The 6,637-nt window shown below is 46.3% G+C and overlaps 1 protein-coding gene across 15 annotated transcripts in view; it reads left to right on the top strand.

The window, feature by feature from the left end:
• Positions 1-6,637, top strand: part of PPIP5K2 (diphosphoinositol pentakisphosphate kinase 2) — an 87,182-nt gene that overhangs the window by 231 nt on the left and 80,314 nt on the right. For 11 of the 15 annotated variants that reach the window (XM_025181268.2, XM_075932060.1, XM_025181267.2 and 8 more), the window contains exon 1: positions 21-127. The exons of 2 other annotated variants lie outside the window; for them this stretch is intronic. The gene's annotated coding sequence lies outside the window, so the exon portion shown is untranslated. 2 more of the 15 variants (XM_075932055.1, XM_075932057.1) reach the window with 2 other exon arrangements.

Below are 6,637 nucleotides of genomic sequence, written 5' to 3'. Positions count from 1 at the left end.
GTTGTTCCGCGGGAGAGGGGCGGGGCGGGGCCAGCCCGAGGGAGGGGCGTAGCGCGAGGGGAGGGACGGTTCCTGTTTCTCAATGGGCTCGGGCGGCGCGGCGCCGCTGGCAGCGAGGCCGGCATGGGTAGGTGAGGAGACCCCGTCCCGCGCCGCTCCCCCCAGCCCGGTGACGCGGCGGCAGCTGCTCCTAGGCCCGCTGCCGAGAAAGGGGCTGCCCCGCGCTGCGCGCCCGGTCTCTGCTCGGCACCCGGCGGGTGGAGCCGGGGCGCTCCCCGTCTCCGCGCTCATCTCTGCGGCGTCCGGGCGCCCGCCCTCGGGCTGCGGGGTCGGTGAGTCCCGGGACAGCCCGGGCAGGGGGGGCGCTTTGTGTCCGCGTGTGGCCGGCGCTGCTCGCGCTGCAGCGGTCCCCGCAGGACCGGGGCGGGGGTTTGGGTCCCGCTGCTGCTCTAGCTGGCCGCGTCCCCGGCGCTTTGCTCTCCAGGGCCGTGCGGGCACAGGGAGCCCGGTGTCCCTGGGCTGCTCTTCCTCCTTCCCCACGTGCGGCCGCCCTCCGATTGTGCGGCGTCCGCAGACACCCCGGTGGAAGGCGCTGTGGTGCTGCTCACTGCGGACCAAACGCTGATCTTCACCACGGGGCTAGAGGTTACTTCGGGGGGACAAAACTCACGCTTATGTGCCACCAAACGCACCTGAGGCCGCAACGGCGTGTTTGCGGTGGGTCACCCAGGGTTTTATTCCGTAAACATCAGCAGACGCAACATGTCACTCTCCTTATACCTTAATAGTCATCCTGAGGCCAGTGGAATGATGATACACCGGGGGGGTGAATGATTCACAGATTTATAGACTGAGACACTTTCTTTTTTCTCCATAAGAAAAACCAGTTTTTAAAAGACTTTTGCATGGATGTGCTTTAAAATATTTGAACTTATAGGCAATAAAATTAGACTAATAATGGATCATCAGATGATTTTTCTCAAAGTGTGTAATCAGGTAACTTGGATGCATTCCTAATATGCGTTTCCTAAACACATGCTGTCCATCATCTATCAAATTAAATTATTTTCAAACATGGTCAGTATAACCGTTAAGTGTGACTTGCAGCTCACATGTTTAGGGGTTAGCTAGCTTCAGGTATGTCTCTGCTAGGGTTAGGAGTCTCTGATCACTGCCAGTCTCTAATCACTGCAAGCGAAAGGGGGCAGGGGGAAGAGGAGGGGGCAGGCAGCAGTTTCTCATGCTGCTTCCCTCCCCCCCCCCCCCCGGCAGTCTCACAGCTCCCATTGGCCAGAAACTAGCCAATAGAAGCTACTTGTTTGCAAGAAGAGGCAGTTCTCTTCTCCCCTCCCTCTTCTGTCCCCTCCCCCCCCCCCCCCCCCCCCAGTGCTCAAAGCTGCACATGGTCCTTGCAGCAGGCTGCTTTGAGAGTCTGGTGGGGCAGGCAGGGTGTCTGCCTAAGGGACCTACCTGCTGGCTGCCTAGCAGGTGGCTCCCAGCCAAAGCCTACTTCTGGCACACCTATCTTATGTCACAACCCAAACCCTCGGCACCCCCATGCCACATAACCCAAACCTTCTGTACTCCTGTTTTCATATCTCCTCCCAGACCATGGACCCCAATCCCATGCCCCAGTCACAACCCAAACTCTTGAACCTTCTCTTGCACCCCTGTCCCAGCTCTCAACCCCTTCCCAGACCCTGCACACCTTCCTACCTACACCCTTCCCCCACATCACAATCCTCTCCTTGCATCCATACTCTTTCATACCCGGTACCCACTGCCCCAGATCACAAGCCCTTTCTTCACCCAAAGTCCCTCCCAGACCCAACAATCCTTCCTGCACCCCAATCCCTACCCCAAATCCCCTTCTGCACCCATCCTCCAACATAGACCCTAAACCTCCTACATTAATATAGAAGAGTGTAGCCCTTGACCACTTACCAAATTCTTATAGTGGCCACAGCCCTGGTCTATATTACAGACTCTCAACCATGGTACTGCAGTTGTGCTACTGTAGTGCAGACATTTGTGCGTTGCCAAAAAGGATTTGTCAATTGATGTAGATTAATGTTCACCAACCAGTCAATCGTGGGGAATCTCCCAGTTGATCTCAATCACCATTTGGCATGCTCCCTGCTTGCCTCATCCCCACACCACTGGCCCAATCCTGGGAGTTTCGGTGGGATTCTGCACCCCTGCCCTAATTCCCTCCCCTCGCTAGCACCCTGCATTCCCTCCTACATCTCCCTCCCCTCCCCCAAACCCCTGAACCAGCTGGTAAAAGTGAGTGATGTTGGGAGAGAGTGAGCTATGGAGGGAGATGGGAAGAAGAATGAAAGGAGCAAGGCTTCAGGTAAGCAGCAGGATAGATCTTGAGTTGTCTTTAAATTCAAAAAGTGATCTTGAGCATAAAAAAGTTGGAGTAATTGATGTAGACAACTTATCGACTGCCTGTTGGAGAGGTGGATTTTATCAGAAGAAATCTGTCAAGATGGTTGCATCTAATCTGGGGTTAAGTTCTAAATTTTTAACTCATTTTTACATCCCTGAGTGATGTAACTTGGTAAACTCATTTTAGATATAGTCTGAGCCTCCTAGAGAAATATCCATGAAATTTTCATCTGTGCTGCATTTGGAGAGGTGCCCAAAGATAATTGTCTGGATTTTGCAGCATCCAGCTGGAACCCTGTTTCAGAACAACATTGTATAAGTGAATTTATATGGAGCTGTACTGGCAAATGTACAATGTGATATAGCATCAAACAGGCTAATGCCCCTTTTAGATGTGTACAGAGAAACATAGAGCAAGGAGGCAATAAATGTCCTGCATGTAATCATACCAGGGATGTAATAGCGTAGTCGATAGACTACATGCATCACCCCCTCCCCCACCAGTAAGTTTTTTAGCAGGCTGGCTAGTAGCCTGGCTGAGTCCTGGCTTGTGCTGGGTCTAGGACCTTGCAGCTCTGCATTTAAAGTGTATTTGGAGGCAGGCAGGCCAGCTCAGTTCCGGCTCACACTCAGTCTGGGAGCTTAGTCCTCCCTCTCCCCCTGGACAGGCCTGCTGCCATCCCACGCTGTTGTCTCTGTATTGGAGGCAGCAGTACTGGGTGACAGGCAGTTGGGCTGTGAGGGGAGCTGGTTTTTAAATGCTTCCCTCATGGACTAGCTCTTGCCTAGCACCCCACTCTGCTTCCTCGGATATAAAGGCAGCAGCATAGAGTGGCAGGGGGCTCCTTGGGAGTGGGACCCTGGCTGCTGGTCCCACCCATGGGCACTATAGAATAGTCAAGTAACCGATAAGAATTCATGAGGTTAATCGACTATTCAGTTAACTGATATTTAACATCTCTAAATCATACCTCATAGTACTTTGGGTTTTGGTGCCATATTACTAAAGATTTTCACAAAGAAGAATAGATGTAGAGAAAATCAGTTGAAGATATTGGGGTTATACAGATAGATTAGAGAAAAAAATAAATGAGCTAGGCATGTCTTGGATCATGGTTAAGGAGTCATTGAGTCTGGAGGTTTTGAAGGATGGAAAAACAAAAGATAGAGAATTATTTATAGTAATACAAGATGGAGTATATTTCTGTGAGGGGACAAAATTAAGGGGGAATTGATGATAGATTTTAGGAAAAAAAGTCCAAACTTGTTATGGGCATAACCTTCCTTGATGGTTGGTGAGTGTGATGTGTTGGAGAGATTGAGCTTAGAAATCTGTTTAGAGGTTAATGAATGTGAAGGTTATCTCCATTATGAATATGGTGTAGGCATCTGCATTGTGTGCCAGACATCAGTTCATTGTAGTGTTTGGCAGCATAGCTACTAATATCTTGACTCTAATTCTTTTTAACCCTGTAAGGCTCCATGAAAATATTTTTTTCATCACATAGCTGTTTTGCCAAGCATTAAATAAAACAGTTTGTGGTAGGATTATTTTAGAGCTAGTTAATACGTAGTGTTCACTCCTTTCAGTCATAATGTACTAGCACAGAAAACCCTACATCTTATTTTTTTCTTTTCTTTAGAAACATGTCTGCATGAAGAATAAAGTTAATAAGTTGCCTTTTTATTCATAATATCAAACTGCCTCATTGATGGGTGGGGGAGGTGGGACAAATGAAAGTGGATAGATTGTAGCAGTCAAGTTTAAATCGAAGCATGCACTATCATTCGAGTCCTTCATAGATAAAAATTTTGTATCAGCATTGATCTACAAAAATGATCTGTAAATATTCACATCTATGGATATAAAGCGGGTTTCCATGGATTTGCAGGGCTCTAAGCATAGTGTACACAATGGTCAAACAGTGCATATAGGTAATCTCTTGTTTAAATTTGAATGATGTTCATCATCATCATGGCTTTTTTGTGGAATACAAAAATATATGTACAGTAGAATCTCAGAGTTACAAATTACCTCAGGAATGGAGGTAATTTGTAACTCTGAATTGTTTGTAACTGAACAAAATTTTATGGTCATTTCAAAAATTAAAGGGAAAGTTTAAAAAAATTGATAAAGTAAGGAAACTGTTTCTGTGCTTGTTTGATTTAAATTAATGCAGCTTTGAAACTTTACTATCCAGAAGAAAAATACTGCTTGTTGCATTTAAATTGAGATGTTTCCTTATCTTGTCAAGTTTTTTTTTAAACTTTCCTTTTAATTGTTAGTAGTTTACGTTTAACATTTAGCACTATGTTTTTCTGTTTGGTTTTGGTCTCTGCTGCTAAGTAATTCTGGTTTTAGATGAGTAGGGCCCTACCAAATTCATGCTCCATTTTGATCAACTTCACGGCTACAGATGTTACATGTAAATTGCATTGGTTATTCAGTTAGTCAATAAGGGCTCCTTTGCCTTTGAAATGTAGCAAGAGCCCTGCTGGCTCATGGTAGATTTCAAAGGCAAAAGCGCTGTGGGGAATCCAGCCAGCAGGTGGCTCAAGCAGTTCTCTGCTGGCGCTATGCTATGCTCCCTCCTTTTGAAATGTACAAAGCTCCGGGAAGGCTCTTGTACATGTCAAAAACAAAGCACTGCTGAGAGTGTGGGGGACTCAAACAGTCCCCCGCTGGCCCTGTGTTCCCAGCAGCACTTTGCTTTTGACATGTACAAGAGCTCTCTCAGGGCTCTTGTACATTTCAAAAGCAGGGAGCATGGGGCCGGTAGGCTGTTTGAGGTACCCGAAGTGCTTCTGCTTTTCGAAATGTAGCAAGAGCAGGGCTTTTGTTACATTTCGAGGCGGAAATGCTGCCAGTTCCTCACTGTACCCATGCCCCTTCTCCCTACAGAGATGGTGCTGGAGTGAACCGGCTTCTAAGTTGGCTCCCCCCGCACTGGATCCTGCTCCCCACCTTGCTGCCTCTCTGCGATAGAGGCAGCAACGAGGAGAGGTGGGGGAGCAACTAATTGAGTCACTAGTCAACTAGTTTCTTACATCTCTATTCATGATCATAGAATTTTTAAGATACAGGTTGAACCTCTCTAGTCCAGCATCCTTGGGATCTGACCAGTTCCGAACCAGAATATTCCGGACCATGGGAGGTTAGTATTGTCTAGCAGCTTTACCAACACTTTCACTGCTTACTGGGCTGTTAGAGGACATTTAGGAGTAGATTAGGGCTAATTAACAGCACAGAATACTGAGAGCTAGACTATTAGCTATAAACAGACTTTATGGGACCACAGGAAACTAGGTCACACCCATGAAAAATAGACATCTATCTAACTAAAATTGTTCTGGACAACGGATGTTTCCAGACAATGTTTCTGGACAATTGGAGCTGTGAGGATGGTGCTGGGGGCGGGGACAGGACGTATTGATCTGCTGTCCCTCTCCCCTTAAAGGTTGTGCAGATACACGCTTGCCAGTGGCTTCTGGCCATGGTGCTTTCGGAAATAGCATGGGTGGGGTTGCGGCAGGCAGCCTGCTGTGCCGCAAGACATTTTTTTCTGGCACTAGCCTAGAGGGTCACGGCAGGCTGGAGGAAAATCTTGGAATGCTTCCCTTGAGCTAACTTATACGATTACTTTGCATTTTTCCTCAACATCCACTTTTGCTATGGCACCTATAATTAATCAGCTAAATACTGATGTCTAGTTTGAGCCACAGATGGGGATAACTGATGTTCATTTATAAAAGATTACAGAGGCATTTAAGAATTTTTGAACTATCAGGTTGTGTAACAGTGTAATCTTCTTTCTATTATTCTTGTCTTCCCCTTCCTTCATTTTACACATTTTTAAGCAAGACAAAATCTAATTTGAAAGTCTTTGTCTCCAAAATTGTCTTCCTGTGTTTGTGCAGCACTTAATATGGTAGAACCCTTAGTAGAACCATAGTTTCTAATAGAACTTTAACTTCTGCATTTCTCAAGTTAGCTATTTCTTTTCAGCGTGCAATTATAACATTGTCCAAATATTTATCCAATTTCTTTTACAAACACAGAATAAACTATTTGTATTTCATATTTATTTACTCAGGTTCTTCCTAAATCACTGAAAGGATTTTACTTAAAGCTTCCAAAATGCTACCACAGGGAAGAAATCAACCATGGAAAACTTCAATTCAAAAATTAATATTTTAAGAAAAAAGTTAACTGTAGTGGGAGCCACCAGTTGCCTTTTTAATA

This window comes from Pelodiscus sinensis, chromosome 6 (genome assembly GCF_049634645.1).
Source record: "Pelodiscus sinensis isolate JC-2024 chromosome 6, ASM4963464v1, whole genome shotgun sequence".
Lineage (NCBI taxonomy): Eukaryota > Metazoa > Chordata > Testudines > Trionychidae > Pelodiscus > Pelodiscus sinensis.
The sequence above is the reverse complement of the archived record's forward strand: the minus strand, read 5'-3'. Positions and strand labels throughout refer to the sequence as shown.